The sequence below is a fragment of the Schistocerca nitens genome, chromosome 3 (genome assembly GCF_023898315.1).
Source record: "Schistocerca nitens isolate TAMUIC-IGC-003100 chromosome 3, iqSchNite1.1, whole genome shotgun sequence".
Classification (NCBI taxonomy): Eukaryota; Metazoa; Arthropoda; class Insecta; order Orthoptera; family Acrididae; genus Schistocerca; species Schistocerca nitens.
Window position 1 is genome coordinate 601,460,201 of NC_064616.1, and position 23,116 is coordinate 601,483,316.

At 37.9% G+C, this 23,116-nt stretch overlaps 1 protein-coding gene across 1 annotated transcript in view; it reads left to right on the forward strand.

Moving 5' to 3' along the window:
* The first annotated feature begins 209 nt into the window (after nt 1-209).
* The window catches only part of LOC126248527 (nonsense-mediated mRNA decay factor SMG7-like), a 194,137-nt gene continuing 171,230 nt past the window's right edge, over nt 210-23,116 (forward strand). Inside the window, exons 1-2 of the mRNA XM_049949581.1 lie at nt 210-282; nt 399-463. The gene's annotated coding sequence lies outside the window, so the exon portion shown is untranslated. The remainder of the gene's footprint in view (nt 283-398; nt 464-23,116) is intronic.

Below are 23,116 nucleotides of genomic sequence, written 5' to 3' on the forward strand. Positions count from 1 at the left end.
TGAGTTTATACCTATGCTACACAGTGTGTGTACGCATGTAACTAAGCGTGAGTGAAACTTGGTACGCACAAAATGGAAAAAAGGGGGAACCACCGCGTTAACGGTAGTAATTGTCATTGCCTTGACTTCTAGGTATGCTTGATTATAGAAAGACAGTACTACAATAAGAGAACAATAGTGACCTGTTGTGGCAGCTCTAGGCTGCCAGCAGACGACGACTTGCGTGTAACAATCAAATTGCAAATGTATAAAGTGAGCAAACTTATTGACATTGACATATCGGTCAGTTTTCAAAGAAAACATAATCGTTTATCTCGTCTGAGTACTTTTCTGAATAAATAGCAGATATGGTCATTGTTCCACGCTTTAGCTAATTCGAAAAAGGTCTAATTTTTTAGATTTTGATGCCGTATGGAAGGTGACTGCTATTGACAAATAGCATGCGCCTTCCGAACAAATTTGGGTATGTTTTATATTATATTCTTACGCGTTTGTAACTACTTTAGATACGTCATGAATATACATTCATATGCTGACAGGATGAAAAATATAGTCGACACCACATATGCAGTAAAATGTTGTAACAAACAGGATTGTGGTGTCAGAATAACTTCCTAGAACAGAATATGTTGTATTAATACACACCAGGTTTGTGTCCCCATGCAGCAGGTGGTTGGTTGACATTTCAAATGGTTTTCTCAGACTGAAGGGCTGAAGTCTTTGATGTGGAAAAATAAAAATCAGTTGCTGTGCTTATCTTCATTGGTTGATATCCTCTTACATTCTGAGGTAACTTAATCGAATGGGTTGTATATTTTTACCTAGAGAGTTAGTAGAGCAGTTTGTACTATTAAGAGCATCATAGAGGTGCTCTTTCATGAGGCTGAAAAGTTTTCCGTTACAGTGATCTGCCACTGTGTATGACACTAAAAGAACACTTCACCGTATTTGCAGATGTCACAACCATTATGCTAAAGTATCACACTACAGTCTAGAGCACTCTGCAACTACTATTTTTGGAGCAGCTCTAGATTGGTTCACTTCTAATGGTCTGACTCAATTCATTCAATCTCAAACAGCAAACGAAATAATTTTGAAATAAAAAATGGCGACAAAGAAATATTAAGAGTTAGGCTTCCAAATTCTTGGGATTACACATTAACAACACTAAACTGGTCAGTTAACATAATTGACCTATATAAAAGACTAAATTCAGCAGCATTTGTCATTCGCTCAATTTCACCTCTTTGTGACTTGGAAACAATGAAAGCTGTGCACTTCGGATATCTCCATTCACTTATGATATGTGGCATCATATTCAGGGAAACAGGTCATGAGCAAATAGTCTTTATTGCACAGAAGAGAGTCGTTATAATGATGGGTAGAGTGCACACTAGGTGCTGTTCCAGAAACTTACTGAAACAACTAGGGATCCTCATCATGCCATGCCAATACATTTTTTCACTAATGTGCTTTGTGAAAAATAATCAATGTAGATGACAATCAGTGAATATCATGATCATGATACAAGAAGTAAACACGATCTTCACAAAGATATAAAAATCACAGTATGGTACAGAAAGGAGTACGTTATTCAAGCATAAAAGTAAACAATAGACTTCCATTTCATATTAAATCAGTCATTGGGGATAAGACCAAATTTTAAAAAAAAAAAACAGCTAAAATAGGCATGTTTGACAGTGTGTAATAATTAGTGAAATGAAACTTCCTGGCAGATTAAAACTGTGTGCCCGACCGAGACTCGAACTCACTTGCCCACAAAAGGCAAAGGTCCCGAGTTCGAGTCTCGGTCGGGCATACAGTTTTAATCTGCCAGGAAGTTTCATATCAGCGCACACTCCGCTGCAGAGTGAAAATCTCATTCTGGAATTAGTGAAATGTGTTTAATTTTAAGCATTCCTGTAAGAAATGACTATGTAGCACTGTATATCAATTGTTCACAATGTGTTTCACATGAATTAAAAGATAAGCCTTGCAATGGTTCGAGTAACCATCACTACTATAATCTATATCGTTATTTGAACACTTGAACCTCGTGTATCTATTTAGATTATATTTAGCTTGTAAGTCTCCTGACCATTTAAATATGGTTACTGTTGTAATAATCTGACACGTTGTACATCCTAGCGATACTCTTGCGTCAAGGATCTATGGAAACGACTAGGCCTGCTTTGTTGTATGATGTGTATTGCCAGCATTATAAATGGGTTCAGGGCTCTCGGTATTTGCAAATGAACTCTTATCAAGGCTAAGTAACTAATGTGTGCAAACAGTGACTCTCAGCGACAAATCTCTCACTTTTAAGTACAATCAAGAAATGATCTATGAGACAGTAGTCATAATCTTCATTTCTTTGATTTGCAATTGCACACAGTCCAGTGTTTTTTCTTCCCTGTTATTGAATTTAAATATCAATTTTTTATTATAATTGTATTTTGTTTTGGTTTTATTTGTGATTGTGAAATTGTTTTGGCAGGCTAAAATCCTGCTATAAGTTACATGTAAGTATTTTATTCACTTCGCATAAAGTGTTTTGGTGACTGTGCTGAACTGTCTTTTGTGAAGGTTGGACAGTACCAACCTGTTCTGGTCCTGGGTGCACAACTGTAACTGAGGTTGAAACTCTGAATTATGCTCAGTGTGAATGATCATTCAATGTACTGATTTATATGGTGTATGCATCAGACTTGATATTAATTTGAAGAATATCCAGCATAAGTGGATATCAAAATTGAAGTAAAGTACTACTATGATCAACTTCATACACATAATGTTCTAGGAGGCACTCAAGACAAAGTTGAAGATAATTGAAAGAGTAAATATATAGTGTATCCAGAGCATTGAAGAAAAAACAAACATTTAGAAATAATAAAACTACTGTAGTACAAAATTTATTCTATGTGTTTCTCCTTGGAATTTTGACATGAACATTCTTATCTGTACTGTGGAACGCCATTTTTATAACTTAATCTGGCATAGTCCATATTAATTCAGGCAGGCTACGAAAAAATTTTACCTTCATAGTCTCTGATGTTATTGAATTTAGCATATGTTAAAATGAAGGACTAAGTAAGGAATACTAATTTTATTATTTTCTCCAAAAAATTTCTGCTCTGAGATACAGCCCTCTAAAGATGACACTGCACATACCATTTTGAAGATGCAATTTTTGTAAAAAAAAAAAAAAAAAAAAAAAAATTTAAATGCGGTATCCCATGAACCATGGACCTTACCGTTGGTGGGGAGGCTTGCGTGCCTCAGCGATACAGATAGCCGTACCGTAGGTGCAACCACAACGGAGGGATATCTGTTGAGAGGCCAGACAAACGTGTGGTTCCTGAAGAGGGGCAGCAGCCTTTTCAGTAGTTGCAAGGGCAACAGTGTGGATGATTGACTGATCTGGCCTTGCAACAATAACCAAAACAGCCTTGCTGTGCTGGTACTGCGAATGGCTGAAAGCAAGGGGAAACTACAGCCGTAATTTTTCTGGAGGGCATGCAGCTTTACTGTATGATTAAATGATGATGGCGTCCTCTTGGGTAAAATATTCCGGAGGTAAAATAGTCCCCCATTCGGATCTCCGGGCGGGGACTACTCAGGAGGATGTTGTTATCAGGAGAAAGAAAACTGGCGTTCCACGGATCGGAGCGTGGAATGTCAGATCCCTTAATAGGCCAGGTAGGTTAGAAAATTTAAAAAGGGAAATGGATAGGTTAAAGTTCAATATAGTGGGAATTAGTGAAGTTCGGTGGCAGGAGGAACAAGACTTCTGGTCAGGTGACTACAGGGTTATAAACACAAAATCAAATAGGGGTAATGCAGGAGTAGGTTTAATAATGAATAGGAAAATAGGAATGCGGGTAAGCTACTACAAACAGCATAGTGAACGCATTATTGTGGCCAAGATAGATACGAAGCCCACACCTACTACAGTAGTACAAGTTTATATGCCAACTAGCACTGCAGATGACGAAGAAATTGAAGAAATGTATGATGAAGTAAAAGAAATTATTCAGATAGTGAAGGGAGACGAAAATTTAATAGTCATGGGTGACTGGAATTCGATAGTAGGAAAAGGGAGAGAAGGAAACATAGTAGGTGAATATGGATTGGGGCTAAGAAATGAAAGAGGAAGCCGCCTGGTAGAATTTTGCATAGAGCACAACATAATCATAGCTAGCACTTGGTTTAAGAACCATGAAAGAAGGTTGTATACATGGAAGAACCCTGGAGATACTAAAAGGTATCAGATAGATTATATAATGGTAAGACAGAGATTTAGGAACCAGGTTTTAAATTGTAAGACATTTCCAGGGGCAGATGTGGACTCTCACCACAATCTATTGGTTATGACCTGTAGATTAAAACTGAAGAAACTGCAAAAAGGTGGGAATTTAAGGAGGTGGAACCTGGATAAACTGACTAAACCAGAGGTTGTACAGAGTTTCAGGGAGAGCATAAAGGAACAATTGACAGGAATGGGGGAAAGAAATACAGTAGAAGAAGAATGGGTAGCTTTGAGGGATGAAGTAGTGAAGGCAGCAGAGGATCAAGTAGGTAAAAAGACGAGGACTAGTAGAAATCCTTGGGTAACAAAAGAAATATTGAATTCAATTGATGAAAGGAGAAAATATAAAAATGTGGTAAATGAAGCAGGCAAAAAGGAATACAAACGTCTCAAAAATGAGATCGACAGGAAGTGCAAAATGGCTAAGCAGGGGTGGCTAGCGGACAAATGTAAGGATGTAGAGGCTTATCTCACTAGGGGTAAGATAGATACTGCCTACAGGAAAATTAAAGAGACCTTTGGAGATAAGAGAATGACTTGTATGAATATCAAGAGCTCAGATGGAAACCCAGTTCTAAGCAAAGAAGGGAAAGCAGAAAGGTGGAAGGAGTATATAGAGGGTCTATACAAGGGCGATGTACTTGAGGACAATATTATGGAAATGGAAGAGGATGTAGATGAAGATGAAATGTGAGATAAGATACTGTGTGAAGAGTTTGACAGAGCACTGAAAGACCTGAGTCGAAACAAGGCCCCCGGAGTAGACAACATTCCATTGGAACTACTGATGGCCTTGGGAGAGCCAGTCCTGACAAAACTCTACCATCTGGTGAGCAAGATGTATGAAACAGGCGAAATACCCTCAGACTTCAAGAAGAATATAATAATTCCAATCCCAAAGAAAGCAGGTGTTGACAGATGTGAAAATTACCGAACTATCAGTTTAATAAGTCACAGCTGCAAAATACTAACACGAATTCTTTACAGACGAATGGAAAAACTAGTAGAAGCCGACCTCGGGGAAGATCAGTTTGGATTCCGTAGAAACACTGGAACACGTGAGGCAATACTGACCTTACGACGTATCTTAGAAGGAAGATTAACGAAAGGCAAACCTACGTTTCTAGCATTTGTAGACTTAGAGAAAGCTTTTGACAATGTTGACTGGAATACTCTCTTTCAGATTCTGAAGGTGGCAGGGGTAAAATACAGGGAGCGGCAGGCTATTTACAATTTGTACAGAAACCAGATGGCAGTTATAAGAGTCGAGGGACATGAAAGGGAAGCAGTGGTTGGGAAGGGAGTGAGACAGGGTTGTAGCCTCTCCCCGATGTTATTCAACCTGTGTATTGAGCAAGCAGTAAAGGAAACAAAAGAAAAATTCGGAGTAGGTATTAAAATCCATGGAGAAGAAATAAAAACTTTGAGGTTCGCCGATGACATTGTAATTCTGTCAGAGGCAGCAAAGGACTTGGAACAGCAGTTGAATGGAATGGACAGTGTCTTGAAACGAAGATATAAGATGAACATCAACAAAATCAAAACGAGGATAATGGAATGTAGTCAAATTCAATTGGGTGATGATGAGGGAATTAGGTTAGGAAATGAGACACTCTAAGTAGTAAAGGAGTTTTGCTCTTTGGGGAGCAAAATAACTGATGATGGTCGAAGTAGAGAAGATATAAAATGTAGACTGGCAATGGCAAGGAAAGCGTTTCTGAAGAAGAGAAATTTGTTAACATCGAGTATAGATTTAAGTGTCAGGAAGTCGTTTCTGAAAGTATTGGTATGGAGTGTAGCCATGTATGGAATTGAAACATGGACGATAAATAGTTTAGACAAGAAGAGAATAGAAGCTTTCGAAATGTGGTGCTACAGAAGAATGCTGGAGATTAGATGGGTAGACCACATAACTAATGAGGAAGTATTGAATATGATTGGGGAGAAGAGAAGTTTGTGGCACAACTTGACCAGAAGACGGGATCGGTTGGTAGGACATGTTCTGAGGCATCAAGGGATCACCAATTTAGTATTGGAGGGCAGCGTGGAGGGTAAAAATCGTAGAGGGAGACCAAGAGATGAATACACTAAGCATATTGAGAAGGATGTAGGTTGCAGTAGGTACTGGGAGATGAAGAGGCTTGCACAGGATAGAGTAGCATGGAGAGCTGCATCAAATCAGTCTCAGGACTGAAGACCACAACAACAACAACAACAACATCTCTGGAACAGTTCTAGATACTTTTTTTTATTTTATTTGAAAGATGATTGGTTTATGATTATAAAGAAAACCTCCATTTGGATTTACCCCTGAAAGTTCTTTTACTATAGCATTTTGAAGTTACTTTATAATTTATGGGAAAAAAATTTCTGTTGATTCGTACCATATAGTTCTACATCCCCTGAAAAGGAGAGCTTCCACTTTTAGGTTGCACAGGTTTTGGAAGCAGTTGAAATTTTTGCCATACATAAACCTGTTTTATTACCACGTTATCACATAACAGGCTCATAAAAATCAAAACCTAGCCTTATTTAACATAATTTTAGTTTTGAAAGATGAGAAAGACACTCATTTTTCAAGCATTTTAAATGGTTCCAAAAAGCATGTGAAAGGTCCAAAGACTTAAAGGTTTCAATTTATACAACTTCTGTGCACTCTGTTTTGCACTGAAATTAGCCAGTCAATGAACTAAAAATGTGTTGCACTGCTTCAGTATCTCCCTTCGATATAGAGTGATGCCTTCCTGCTGAACCAATAGGAACTGGAGCACTTACAATCTTCAAAACATTGTAAACAGGAAGTGAGCACTAATGCCATTGCTGCCGTCCTTCACCTGGAAACCTATATCCAGCAGCTGGTCCACGTGGTAGCATAAAGTTCACTACAGTATCGTTTAACTAATAACTGGTGTCTACAATTTCTGCAATCCACCAGTCACAGTCTCTCTCTCTCTCTCTCTCTCTCTCACACACACACACACACACACACACACACACACACACACACACACACACACACCGTCTCAGGTTGTGCATTTGAAAATTATCCTGCTGTTTCTGAGGTGGTGGCCGAACAAACAAAATTTCTTCTTTCTCGCTCTTTAATGTGCATGCAATATGAGTTCGCCCATCACTTTGAGTCGAAAAATGTGTTGTCTGCATTCCTATCACAGCTGTAGTTAGTTTGGAACATTCTTCTTTTTCTTCCGCTCACAGAATTCTTTGATTTCCTCTTTGGGCAAAAGAATGAGGGCTGTGGATGTGTAAAATTTCACGACTCTCGTAAATGCCTCAGCATTCTGAATCACAGCTGTATTTGGTCAGCAGGCCGCCTACACCATCACGAGGCCCCTTCCCATGACCAGTAGCACTGTATACCCAGGCAGTTGGCACAAGCGACTTACTCAATTCAGACAGCTGGTAACGATTTTTAAAATGACTAGGAGCACCATCAGAAATAATGATGATCTCTGCCTCTTTTTGCAGTTGAAGAATTTTGCACATTGCTAGCAAAGCATGTGCTGAGTCACGTCTTGTGTCATCATTTATAGCAGCAACACTTGTGGTCTTGTTTTGAAAGTATGATACTCCTGTAAAAATTGAAACCCGCTCATTGCTCCAATGATACCGTTGTACTTCTTGTGGGAGAATTACAGACCAGTTCTCAGCAAAATCACAGTGAAGCACTAAACATAGTTCGTCAGCCTGTACACAACCTGTCACTTGTGCAATGTGGTGTTGTTGCAATGTCTTCAGATGCTAATGTGTTACTGCTTTCACTGACCATTTACCAAGTTCATCAATGAAACTGTCAAAGACAACAGTTTACTTAATTAGTTTATTTTTCTCCCATGTTGGATATGTAATTTATGCAGAGTTATCTGATATGCCTTCCAGGCCAAGGGTCTGTAAAGACAGTCCTCCATTTCCATGGCAGTCACCACATTCTTGGAACAAACAAACCTCTCGCTTTACATCACAGAGTACTAAAGGCATCACACACCCAACCAAGGTGTCATATGACATGTGCTCCAGTAAGTTCCTCAAAGTTACCAAACAAAGTTCATATGGTCAGTCGTAAAAACCATATGGTCAGTCGTAAAGGAAGTTGCTGGTCTGCAGAGACAGGTCGAGGATATAGAATCAGTGCGTAGTGGGAATGTCCGTGTTACTGATAAGTCGCATATATGTACAGTATTTAATAATCACTTTCTGAATATAGCAGGTGAACTAAATAGAAACCTAATTCCAACAGGGAATCATATAGCGCTCTTAGAAAAAAGTGTTCAGAGACTGTTACCTGAAATGCTCCTCCATGATACTGACAAGAGGGAGATTGAGTTAATAATTAAATCACTAAAGACCAAGAACTCTCATGAATATGACGGGGTATCTAGCAGAATACTGAAGTATTGTTCTATGTATGTTAGCCCAGTACTTAGCCATATCTGTAACTTTTCCTTTAGGAGTGGTCGGTTTCCTGATCGATTAAAATACTCGGTAGTGAAGCCACTTTATAAAAAGGGAGACATTGATAATGTTGACAATTTTAGACCTATTTCTATGCCATCGGTGTTTGCTAAAGTTATCGAGAAGGTTGTATATGCAAGGTTACTGGAGCATTTAAATTCACATAATTTGCTGTCAAATGTTCAGTTTGGTTTTAGAAATGGTTTAACAACTGAAAATGCTATATTCTCTTTTCTCTGTGAGGTTTTCGACGGATTAAATAAAAGGTTGCGAACGCTAGGTGTTTTCTTTGATTTAACGAAGGCTTTTGACTGTGTTGACCACAAAATATTACTGCAGAAGTTGGACCATTATGGAGTAAGGGGAGTAGCTTACAATTGGTTCGCCTCTTACTTTAAGAACAGAAAGCAGAGGGTAATTCTCTGCAATATTGAGAGTGGTAGTGATGTTCAGTCCCAATGGGGCACTGTTAAGTGGGGCATTCCCCAAGGGTCGGTGCTGGGGCCACTGCTGTTTCTTATTTATATAAATGATATGCCTTCTAGTATTACAGGTGATTCAAAAATATTTCTGTTTGCTGATGACACCAGCTTGATAGTGAAGGATCTTGTGTGTAATATTGAAACAGTAACAAATAATTTAGTTCATGAAATAAGTTCGTGGCTTGTGGAAAATAATTTGATGCTAAATCACAGTAAGACTCAGTTTTTACAGTTTCTAACTCACAATTCAACAAGAACTGACATTTTAATCAGACAGAATGGGCATGTTATAAGCGAGACGGAACAGTTCAAGTTCCTAGGCGTACGGATAGATAGTAAGCTGTTGTGGAAAGCCCATGTTCAGGATCTTGTTCAGAAACTAAATGCTGCTTTATTTACCATTAGAACAGTATCTGAAATAAGTGACACTTCAACACGAAAAGTAGTCTACTTCGCATATTTTCATACGCTTATGTCGTATGGTATTATTTTTTGGGGTAATTCTTCTGATTCAAAAAGGGTATTTTTGGCTCAAAAACGGGCTGTTCGAGCTATATGTGGTATAAGTTCGAGAACCTCTTGTCGACCCCTATTCAAAAATCTGGGAATTCTGACATTGCCCTCACAGTATATATTTTCTTTAATGTCGTTTGTTGTTAGCAATATTAGCCTATTCCCAAGAGTTAGCAGCTTTCACTCAGTTAATACTAGGCAGAAATCAAATCTGCATGTAGAATGCAGTTCCTTGACTCTTGTGCAGAAAGGAGTGCAGTATTCTGCTGCATCCATTTTCAATAAGCTACCACAAGAACTCAAAAATCTTAGCGGTAGCCCAAACTCTTTTAAGTCTAAACTGAAGAGTTTCCTCATGGCTCACTCCTTCTATTCTGTCGAGGAGCTCCTGGAAGAGCTAAAAAATTAAGCAAATTCCAGTGTTACATTGTTGATTGTCTTCATTTAAACTTATGACTTGTCACCTGAATATGTTTTTTTTTTCTATATTTCATTTTATCTGTTTCTAATATCGTGTTATAATTTCATGTATTGACTCGTTCCATGACCATGGAGATTTCTCCTTAATTTGGTCCCACGGAACAATAAATAAATAAATTAAATAAATAAAAAATAAATAAATTCGAGCAGTACACACATCTACCGTCATCCCTAGGTCTTAGTGCATAAAATTTTGATCTTCCAATATGTGAAGTTGTATAGTTGCTCTTATAAACTACAGAAGTTTCTTTAATACTGCGAGTCATGTACCTCTTCACTTTCACACCTTTTTGACCTTCAACTGTTACAGTTATAGTGTCTTTTTTGCTGGCACTCGAGCGAGAACAGTCCCATTTATCTTCCAGATAAAATGACTGCACTGTTTGAACTGGAGCTGCTTCTACAGGATGACCATAATACGGATCAGGTCTCCCAAAGACTACTTTTACAACCCTCACATTTCTTGATTTGCTATCATCTACTTTGATACTGATGAACGTAGTTCAAAATTGTTTTCTTTGAAAATGTCTGTGGAATAATAGTTAAAACTCGTACCTTTTCACTGTACAATGCACAAAATTCAACAGGTGAGTCGATATTTGTGAAAAATTCCTGGCACGAGGTGTAAGAAGACTGAATTTCTACTTTGAAGAGTGTGGTCAGTTTTGCTGTAGTGTATTCATCCATAGCTTCAGTAATTTCTCTGTGCTTTCTTGATGCATAGAGCTTATGACTCGACTTCACTGACCATGGTTTCTTCACAGGACTAACATCTACCTCTGTAGTTGACTAATTCGGGGTATTTAATTCTTCCTCTACTGATGCAAAATCTACATCATCTGCACCATAGGAGGCTTCACCTTGTTCAAATATTATCATTGTTGTTATTCTGTCAAAACATTTAGAACACAAAAAGTCATCACTAGAAACCTCTTCACTTTGAAACAGAGTCTTCAAATTAGAACACTTATGCCCAACTTAAACAAAGTCTGTTTTTTTGTTTGTCTTATATATCACTCTTTTATTGATATGCAAATAGTCAGCACCCTTTACTCTCTTGTGGCCCCAGTCAGAAGACATTTCAAATACACAAAACACACTGCAACTGTGCCAAGTGGCAAATTCCTCGCGAAAACAAAGAACTCACTGGATGGTCTCAGATTTCTTAGAAGCCTCTTCAGTAGACAAGTCAGCACTGAACAACTACCATATAGAAACCTGGAATGAACTAAAACGACAAAGAAACTGACAAGAAACTACAACAAAGTGTACAAAATATCTACAACAATGAATGCGAAAAGAAATAAATGCAACAAAGACAATAGAAATTAACACTGTAACAAAGAAATTAGTAAGAAACCACTTCTGTGAAGATGTTCATTAGCCTTGAAAGTTTAAAAAACATGATTTTTTAAAAAATAAAACCCTTCCAACTTCTCCTGTACATGGAATATAGTACTACATGCTACTAATCAACAGAAAAAAAAGTTACTTTTCTGGACTGGCATTTCTTTTTTTTGGTGGGGGGGGGGGGGAAAGGTGTTATAAAAATTAAAAATGCGACAGTAAATAACTTTGACAGATATATACAAACAGAGGATACCATTGTAATCATAAACCAATCATCGTTCAAATAAAAAGAATGCTAGGAAAATATCTAGAACTGTCGCAGAGATACAGCATTTTAAAACTTTTTACAAAATTTGCATCTTCAAAATGGTGTTTGCAGCTTTTGAGGCGTGTATCTCAGGGCCTTTTTTAAAGGGGGAAAAAGTGTTTCTTACTTACTCCTGAATTTTAACATATGCTGAATTCAATAACATCAGAGACTTTGAAGGTAACCCCCGGGCCTGAAGTGATACAGATTATGCCATCTAATTATGAATGGATTCAGAAGATGAGTTTCCTATGGTTCCTACGTAGAAGACTAAGGCCTGTATGAACTGTGAATGGTTGCATAGATGGTGTAATAAATAGAAACACCCTTCTAGAAGCTATGATATGACTGACTTATTTTTTGCAGAAATGATCAGGTTTTGTGAGTACCTTGTTTTTCCAATACTTTATGCCATTTAAGATTTTGAATTGAAGACAGTGAATTTATTTACCAAGAAGTTGAGTATGAAATAAAATATGTACTGTGAGATTACTTGCTTGTCAGCTTTAATAACCAAATCATAATTACCTTTGTTGGCTGTTTTCGATGTTATTTTTAGTTGTCTGAGTTGACAGAAAAGTGTAGCAGAAGTCTTATACAGCTTCTGGTGGCATAATATAAAACTAATCTGCATTTAAACATGTGTAACATGTACACACAGAGAATTCTAGTTACACAAGAGTATAGTAATTAAATACATTCATATCATTGAATATTTCCATCAACAAAGGATGTACAGATAATACTGTGTTAATACACAGATACCTGTATACTACTACTACTACTACTACTACTACTACTACTACTACGCCGTAGTAGTTGTAGTAGTGGCAGCAGTAGTATACATGATTGTTGTCGGTTACCATAGTCATCAGTTTTTTTTCTTCCACCAACACAAAGCATATGTTTTATTTTAATTTTTTTTATGAGTAGTATTGAGTCTTTTGGTTTTTTGCGGTTTTTGCCACATGAGAATTTTGTGTAATTCCCCTTTTCTGCTGGCCACAAAATGAAGCACGATATAGCAGCAACACACCCAAAATATTTGTGAAACTGGGTATGTATGTATTTCAGTTATAGAGTGTTAACCCAAGCAATACCAATGCATTTTCCGTACTTTAGCAGGGAGGGTAGTTTATGCCTCCAATACAAACAACTAAAAAATCATTAATTGCTGTTTACTTCTATTAAAAACATACTTTTTAATGAGATACTGATGTGTAAGTAGGGTCCAGAACCAGAAAATATCTTTTAACACACTCTACCTATAACAACGCACTTTCAGTAACATGGGGAGTACTTTTAAAAAATCGTTAATTGTGGTTAAGTTTTACTCTTAACTTGATTTATAAAGAGGTATTGATGTGTAAGAAATGTCATGAATGTGGAAATTTTGAGTGACATTGATTGGGGAAAGTGAATTCTACTGCTAAAACATAAATTTCTAGGTTAGGTGGAACTGAAAAATTTAAAACATTTATGGAATCTGGTAGAATAATTCATTAAAAAAATAAATATATTTTTTTCAAGATTTTAAAATATGTAGGTTGGAACTTAAATAGTGGCAACACTGCTGTGGAGACACTATGCAATGGAATTTACTATTGTTGCTGATAGCGCACATTGTTGACGTACCTACCTTACCTCCAAGCAAATGAGCTCTCCTGTCCTGTGTCACCGGCGTGCGCACAATCAAGGCAAACAGTCACTTGTGAGCGAGCGGTCTAACGTGATGGTGTTACTATGTTTTCGAAACAGAGACAACGGAGTTGGGTCAAAATTGAATGTGCCAGAGGTCGTATAGAACGACAGTGTCATCAGGGTCTTCAAGAGGCGTGTCGGGAATCAGCATTGCTGTACAGGACTGTGGCACATTGGGTAAAAGCCTTCAACAAAGGTCGGCAAACTGTGGCGGACATGCATCGGGCAGGGTGTCCTAGTGTCTCTGAAGTAATAGTGCATGCTGTTGCCGCGTTAGTGGACAGTGATCGATGCCATATGATTTGTGATCTCGCCCACGAAACCGGATTCCCCCATATGACTGTGTTCGCATCCTGAAGGAACGCCTGGGCATGCGAAAAATTGCATCACAATGGGTTCTGCATGACTTGATGGAAATGCAGAAATGGATGTATTATGATGCCGATCAAACACACTTGGAGTGCTATGAGCGCGCAGGAGAGGCTTTCTTACGCCGTATCGTAACACTGGGTGAGACATGGGCCATATCGTACAAGCCAAAACTGAAACACCAATCCAACGAATGGCATCATTATGGGTCACCGCCAAAGTTGAAAGTGCGTCAGAGCCTCAGTATGGTGAAAGTTATGGTGATTCTCGTGTACGACTGTGATGGTGTTATCCTAACACATTACGTTCCTATACGGCAGACCGTCAATGCACAGTATTACTGTTCTTTTTTGGAGCATCACCTGCGACCAGCTTTGTGAAAGAAGCAGCGACACTTTCTACGCAACGCACCCATCATTTCACACAACAATGCGCGGTTGCATACAGCGCAATCTGTGACTGTTCTGTTCGGTTGATGGGACTGGGAAGTACTATACCATCCACCATACTCCCCAGACTTAAGTCCTTGTGTCTTTGATTTGATCCTGAAGATGAAGGAACCACTCGCTTCAGAACTGTTCCAGAGATTCGACAGGCAGTAGACCATTTCTTTCGCACCATCAACAGAGCAGGCTCTGCTAATTGTATACTACGCCTTCCACATCGCTGGCAATGGGTTCTACACAACGCTGGTGACTACTTTGAAGGACAGTAACAGGTGCAAACATGTAACTCTTTTGTATCGGTTGTGAATAAATAGCTGCCACTATTTAAATTCCAACCCTCATATAAAGTAACTGACAAGATATAATGTTTTTCAAAAGTGGACACACAGTACCCCTCTCCCCCTGCCCCCCTTGGTTTTGTGAGGGTTAAGTAATTACAAAGCGACCGTATAATTATCAGATGTTGAAACATCCCAATCCACCAGCTTTTCAAGAGACACTTTTTTACCACCTGTCTTCACAGTTTTGGAGACTTCTTTTGGTGTTTTCTGGTGGAAATGACCATCAGTTAACATTAAAAGATTGATTCATACAGCATATGTGCTCAGATTATATTGTACGGGTGTCCCAAATCTTCAGTGTCAAAATTATACAGATGATAGAGAATTCTAAAATTAGTTTAGAGTGCCAAAAGTTTCCCCGAAAACCACACAAAATAAATTTCTGTGTCACAGTAGTTACTAAAAATAAATTCATGAGATGCTGTTGAGATGGAAAAGGGGGGGGAGGGGGGGTAGATCTGTTATACGGGGTCTCTGTAAATTACCTTTATGATTTTAAAAACTTTTAAACTACTAGATTACGATAACTGGTTTTCTACATGACACACAATAACTAGCAGTTTTGTTTTCCAATTTGTAAGATTAGTACATGCGACTGTGCTTCGCATCCTGAAGGAATGCCTGGGGATGTGAAAAATTGCACCACACAGTGGCATGGACAACGTCCAGTTGGTATTATTTCCATTTGATCTCCAGGAACAGCGTGTCAAACTGCATTGTAAAGTCCTGTAGGTCTGTAATCTTGGTTCAGGACTCTTGATCCTTCACAACACCAAATAGGAAGAAGTGTAGTGGTGCAAGGTTGAGCGATTGTGATGGCCGCCTAATAAGACTATATAATCCAGTCCTCCTATCCAGGAACTTACCTTCTGGAAATTGACAGCCATTCAGTGAGGTGTTGCCACATCGTGGTGGCATACATCATTAATTTTATTTATTTATTCATCCAGGGATCATCTTATAGGATATGTTATGATGGTACAGTGAAAATAATAAGTTCAAAAACACACACACACACACACACACACACACACACACACACACACACACACACACACACACACAGAGAGAGAGAGAGAGAGAGAGAGAGAGAGAGAGAGAGAGAGAGAGGTTTTTATTAGGATAGGATAGGTCATTGGCCATCAACTTTGTGAAGGAACCCTCCCACTTTTGCCTGAAATAATGTAGGAAAAGCTAATCAGTATCATCAGACAGAGCAAATGCCATCATCCCAAATATGTCATTGTTTTAACAAATTCATTGCCTCATTCAGTTGGTCCTTATTATTTGTCTTTTTGTTCCGTGTTCCATTGATCAATCTCGCGGGTAACTGTTATGATGTGGAACATGTCAAATGCATAAGAAATGCACACACAAATCAAGGTTCTTTAAAAAAAAATAAAAAAAGCTTAAAAATTCTATTACCTACCCCATTCCCTTAAGTGGCACAAAATGCAAACACACACGTCAAAAAAAGTTTTGCATTACCCCTGTTCCCAGAACTTCTGAAGATAGATGTTGACTGTGGATATTGTATCACAGACACAGTCCCTTTGACTGCTCAGATATGTCACTAAACCCGCCCAAAGATGTAAACAACCATGCACGAGCAGCGCCTATTAGACAGAGGGGGTCCGACAGCCGATCAGTTCCAGTCATTCCACCAAGAAGGAGGTACACGACTTGTGTTGTCTGTAATTCAGCCATTCCTAGACGGTCAATACTGTGGTTCGATTGTGTCCGCATTATTACTTCGTGCCAGGAAGGGCTCTCAACAAGGGAAGTGTCCAGGCATCTCGGAGTGAACCAAAGGGTGTTTTTTGGACATGGAGGAGATACAGAGAGACAGGAACTGTCAATGACATGCCTCGCTCAGGCTACCCAAGGGCTACTACTGCAGTGGATGACCGCTACCTATGGATTATGGCTCGGAGGAACCGTGACAGCAACGCCACCATGTTGAATAATGCTTTTCGTGTATCTTCAGGATGTCATGTTATGACTCAAACTGTGCACAATAGGCTGCATGATGTGCGACTTCACTCCTGACATTCAGGGCGAGGTCCATCTTTGCAACCAGGACACCATGCAGTGCGGTACAGATGGGTCCAACAACATGCTGAATGACATGTTGGTTGCGATTGGCATCACATTCTCTTCAGCAATGAGTGTCACATATGCCTTCAACCAGACAATCATTGGAAACATGTTTGGAGGCAACCCGGTCAGGCTGAACGCGTTAGACACACTGTCCAGCTAGTGCAGCAAGGTGGATGTTCGCTGATGTTTGGGGGTGGCATTCTGTGGGACCGACATATGCTGCTGGTGGTCGTGGAAGGCGCCATAATGGCTGTATGATACGTGAATGCCATCCTCCGACCAATAGTGCAACCATATCGGCAGCATATTGGCGAGGCATTCGTTTTCATGACGACAATTCGTGTCCTCATCATGCACGTCTTGTAAATGACTTCTTTCAGGATAACGACATCGCTCGACTAGAGTGGCCAGCATGTTCTCCAGATATGAACCCCTCTGAACGTGCCTGGGATAGATTAAAAATAGCTGTTTATGGACAACGTGACCCACCAACCACTCTGAGAGAGCTACACTGAATCACCGTTGAGGAGTGGAACAATCTGGACCAACAGTGGATGAACTTGGGGATAGTATGCCATGACAGATACAGGCATGCATCAAAGCAAGAGGACGTGTGAAGTTAGAGGTACCGGTGTGTACAGCAATCTGGACCACTACCTCTGAAAGTCTCGGTGTATGGTGGTACAACATGCAATGTGTAGTTTTCATGAGCAATAAAAAGAGCGAACATGATGTTTATATTGATCTCTGTTCCAATTTTCTGTACAGAACTGAGGTGATGCAAAACTTTTTTGATGTGTGTGTGTTATACCAATAGATTTATTTATTTATATTCAAGAATTCATCTATGGTATAGAAGGAGTTGTCTAGGAGATATGATTTGAATTTGTTTTTGAAACTATTACTGCTGTCTGTCTGACATTTTATTTCATCTGGCAGTTTATGAAAAAGTTTTACACCAGCATATTTTACCCCTTTCTGTGCCAAAGATAGGTTAAGTAGGGGTAGTGTAAGTCTTTCTTTCTTCTGGTATTATAATCAGGAATGTCACTAAAAATATTATTATGTGTGACATCAGAGAGTGAAAGTATGCAAAGTATGTTAGCTCACTAATTTCTATATCAAAATTGGCAATTATCCTGATTGCTTAAGTTGCTGAACCTAGTCACTTTAGGAGATACAAAATATGTATTTCCCAGTCAAGATTCTCATCTGTATGTACACCCAAAAACTTAGTATGCTCTCCCCTGGCCACTGACTTCTGTTGATGTGTTATATTTATTGAAGGAACTGTACTGCTTGCAGCAGAAAATTGGATGTTCTGAGTTTTTTTAAAGTTCAAAGGAAGCCCATTCACAGAAAACCAAATAATAACTTTTCCAAAGACATTATTTGTATCGTTTCCTATTGGAGTTTCTTTTACTGGATTAATAATGATGCTTGTATAATTATCAAACAGTGTCAGTTTAGCTTCTTGTTTCAGATAAGAATGGAGGTCATTCACATATATCAAGAACAGAAAGGGGACCCATGATCAAACCTTGTGGAACACCTAATGTAACTTCACCCCATTTCGATGAAGTGGCAAACTTCCTTAAAACACTTAAACCATGTGAAGAAACTCTTTGCTTCCTGTTCTGTAGATCTGTAGATATGACTTAAACTACTCATATGCTCTTTTAAATCCAAACTGTGATTTACTAAGTATCCCATTACTGTTGAGATGGCTGACCATTCTTGAGTACATTAATTTCTCAATGATTTTTGAAAATGCTGTAAGCAAGGATACTGGCCAATAATCATTTACATCTGTGGTGCCCCCCCCCCCCCCCCCCCGTTTTTTTTTTTTTTAGCGAGAGAGAGAGAGAGAGAGAGAGAGAGAGAGAGAGAGAGAGAGAGAGAGAGGCTTGACACTGTCATGTTTTAACCTGTGTTGGAAAATAGCTTGAGTTAATGATGCATTACATATGTATCTCAGAACATCAGCTGTAACTGCTAGACATTGTTTTAATATCTTGTTAGAGATGTCATCCAACAGAAAATTTATTTTTCAAAGATTTAATGATTTTCCTTATTTCACAAGCGGTTGTTAGATTGAAATGAATCTAAGATTTCTTAAAACGAACAATTCTCACCAATTCTTTTGCCTACACTGATTGTCAAATACATTAGCTATTTGATACTGTTGGTTAAGATGGTCTCATTCTCTCTAATAGTAATACTACCTACCCCAGTGGTTACTTTTCCTGTCTGTTTTCTAACAACATTCCATATTGATTTGATTTTTACTACCCGAGTTGTTAATTTCATCTCTAACATACATATTTCTTGATTTTTCTCACAACTGTTCTCAGTGTGGTACAATAATTTTTATAGTGTAAAATTACTTCAGAGTCTTTACTAATAATTACTGTCTCATACAGTTTTCTGTTTCTTTGTGAAGACACATAATACCTGTAGCAGTTTTAAGATTTCTTTGAAAACTGTTTGGTGTTACATTCAGTAATTTTTTTTGGGCAACAATGTTCAAAAAGGGATATAAATTTATCAAGAAATATGTTGTATATAATGAGCCAAATGCTAATGATAAATGCATCTCCCCAACTAACGTTTCTTAAACTTTCTCTGAAGTGCTGTGTAGATACTCGGTTGAACAACCTTACACTTTTAGTTTATGGCTTCTGAACTGTACACCCTGCTAGGTTTTGTTAGTTAATCAATTGTGCATCATGGTTTGGTAATCTATTTATCACAGGGAAAGCATGGGTTAGTTTTATATCTGCTTGCTGTACAAATTCATTATCTATTAGAATCCTACTGTCTTGAACTATATGTCTAGGGTAATAGATCACTGATTCTGAGTTAAATGTCATTTATAACACTTCTAGTTTCCTTTTCCTATCAGAATTCCTCAGAAAGTTTACATTGAAGTTACCACAGATTAATAACTTTATCTTTTTGTGTCAGACAGCAGAATAGGGAGTCAAACTTTTTTATGAATAGCTCCCAATCTCCTAATGGGGGCCTGTACACTGTTGTTAATATCAACACTACATTTTCTAGCTGTAGCTCACATGCACAAACTTCAAAGTGTAGATCAACCCAAAATTTGCTTACTTCTACAGTTTTGTATTTATGCCCTTGTTTTGTGTGAATGGGAACTTCTCCTTTATCCATGTTAGATCTGCAAGTGTAAGATGTTAAGTTATACCCATTTATAATGAGTTTTCATGCCTACAATTACATGGTGTTCACACAGGCAAATTATATCAGTCTCATTCATATTTTGGAGATCATCTAAACACACTAACAGCTCATCTACTTCACGTTTTATTCTCCTGTTATTTTGATGAAGTAAGTTGATACTACCCTTAGCTTTATCCCTATTTATTGCACATGAAGCTTCTTTTGTTCGATTTTTCTTGATTTTCTGTCTGGACTTCGGCATTAACCTAAGAAACCTGTCTGCCTGGTCCCATTAACCACAGGAATCATTCCTTGTGTGACTGTGCCCCTCCCCCCCCCTCCCCCCTTACAGTATCTGCTAATAGAGAAGTTAACTTATATCTCCCCTTCCTATTTAGGTGCAGGCCATGTGTAGTGTATCCCCACTTACCAAGAGCATAAACCGGAACAACACTTATGTGAGATTTTGCCAGTGTCTGGAGCATCCTGTTCAGCTCAGTGTTGACATGCCTTACAGCAATGTTTATCCAGGCTGACATCACTGTTGACAGTAGATTTGCTGAAAGAGAATGAACCAATGATGCAACTGCGCATAAGTTCACAATGCATGTTGACCTTAGGACTGTCATTTCTCTTGTAACGTAAGGACAACTGATCCCTATATATAGACATTCAAATGGCTTAGTTTTGCAGATATGTGAAAAGTTGACACATTGAAGAAACAAACCTTTTCCAAAAAGAAATTGTCCACATCAGTCTTGGCTAGCATATCCGCTGCAGTTGTTTGCACTGAGGTTTGACCATTGGCTTTTCTATTTGAAGCAGCTGCACCTTGTAGACATAAAGTCTTACTCAATACTTTGTGTACTATTAATCACAGCATTTCCAGCAACTCCCCCCCTCCCCCTCTGGTACAGATATGTGTTGATTCGGGTTATATATAAATTTTTGTTTTGTCTGGTAAAGTGATCATGTATGTTACAACTTTTTTACTCATTACATTTATTTTAAAGAATATAAGGGTTTCAATAATGAATACACATGGTAATGAAGGGATACTAGGTAACATAAACAGAGGTTAGCAACAGTCTCAAGGTTTGCATCCAAAAAAGATTCTAATGGTCATGTTTTGTAGTTTGAAAGTGCTATTAGCTGTTTTAAAGTTTCCCCATAAAGTGACTCCATATTTAAGCTGAGAATGGAAGTAGTCATGATATGCATTCATTACTGTTTTCACACTACAGCACGATTTTAGTGAGCAAAGGAGGTAACACGTATTGCTCAGTTCTGTATTAAGATATTCAATATGCTTGTTCCATTTTATTACTTTTGAATACATTATGGGCACAGCAGTGATCAATGTCTTATAAATAATTACTATTAAAAACAGTCTTGATCACGATTTATTTAACAAGCTGACCGGTTGCAACCACTACTGTGGTCATCTTCAGACCTATAAGTTGTATACAAAACTCTAATTAGAGGGCTACATACATTAAACAAAATACATAAAGTTGTAAAGCTATAAAACGTTGAATTACCATTGAGTAGGAACCTCTTTCTGTTGAAGAATCACTACTGGAGAAACCAGTGCACGTCTTACTATATATAATGGAGGCTCCACCCACTTCTGACTGCATGATGTCATTATTAACCAATGAGTTATAAGTCGAATTACAATTTAAAAATTTCTTAGTTAAAAGAACATTGTCAAGAATTAGAAATAAATACACACTAAACTTAGCTTATTAAACAGCTATTGTCAATTAAGAAAAGTTAAAAATATTTAAATATGTAGGAAAATGAACTTCGGTTTGGCAGTACATGGGTTGCCCTCTCAAGGCCTGTCAGTGAACCATTTGGAACCACTGGTTGCTATGGTGAAGTTAGACGCCGTTGCAAAGATAAAGCAGCATGCTTTTTTCACTGAAGTTATTGTAAGGTCGATAGTCGAACTAGTGGTTGCCATGGTGAGGACAAACACCAGTGCAAAGATGTGGCAGCAGGCTTCTTTCCAACGAAGTTGTTGCGAAGTAGAATGGCAAAGACTGTGGCGTCAGACGATGTATTATTGAGCAGCAACTTGACTTTATTGAAACGAAAAGAGTAAGCTACAATAATCTGTAGCTGACATGTATACTACATGCTGTCCAAATACGATACGAAGTAGTTGTCCGTATGTATGAAATATTATCTATGAAGTTGATATGTAGATAACATGTGCTTTTTTAAGGCATTGCTATTCCTCAAGTTATATGCCAGTAATATAAGCAAATAAAAATGAAAGAATTTAAAATTATAAAATTATGAGCCAGTGTCAAAAATAAAACTATGTGAATTAGCAATATGCAGTCTAAAAGCATAAAACCAAATTCTAAAACAGATAGTCAATCATAAAATAATGTTTGGTAAAAGACAATCACAATGTAAAGATAAAATATTTGCTAAAAGTCTTTATAATTAAAAGAATATATATATATATAACCTTTCAAGACAAAGGACAGAAGAGTAAACATTCTAAATCAGATCATCGAAAAGCTCAAAGAAATGTTTGTCTTCGAACTGAAGTTGTTCGTTTAAAACAGATAATGGATTACTTTGGCACAGTATGTAATATTTTCAAATTGCTAGAAATGCAACCCTCAGAATGATTGTATCCATCAAGATGTTGACCAAATATTGATTTGATACGTGCAGTACCAGTAGTATGTTCTTTGAAACGTGTTAAAAAGTTACGGCCAGTTTGGCCAATATACTGTTTCTCACAGTCATTACATATTATTTTATAAACGCCTGACTTTTGGTATCTATTTGAGTCTCCAATTGTGTGTTTCAGTTTCATCTGTAGGGGGTTAGTAGTTTTAAATGCTATTCTCACGCTTGTGTTCTTAAATAATTTATTTATTTTATCTGAGATAGGTCCCATGTATGTCATTTGTGTAAATCTCTTCTTGGAATTTATAACAGCATCATTTTTTTCCTTGTAATTTTTGATATAACAGATCAACCTGAAGGGAATTATAATTGTTAGCAACTGCTATCTGTTTTAATGTATCAATTTC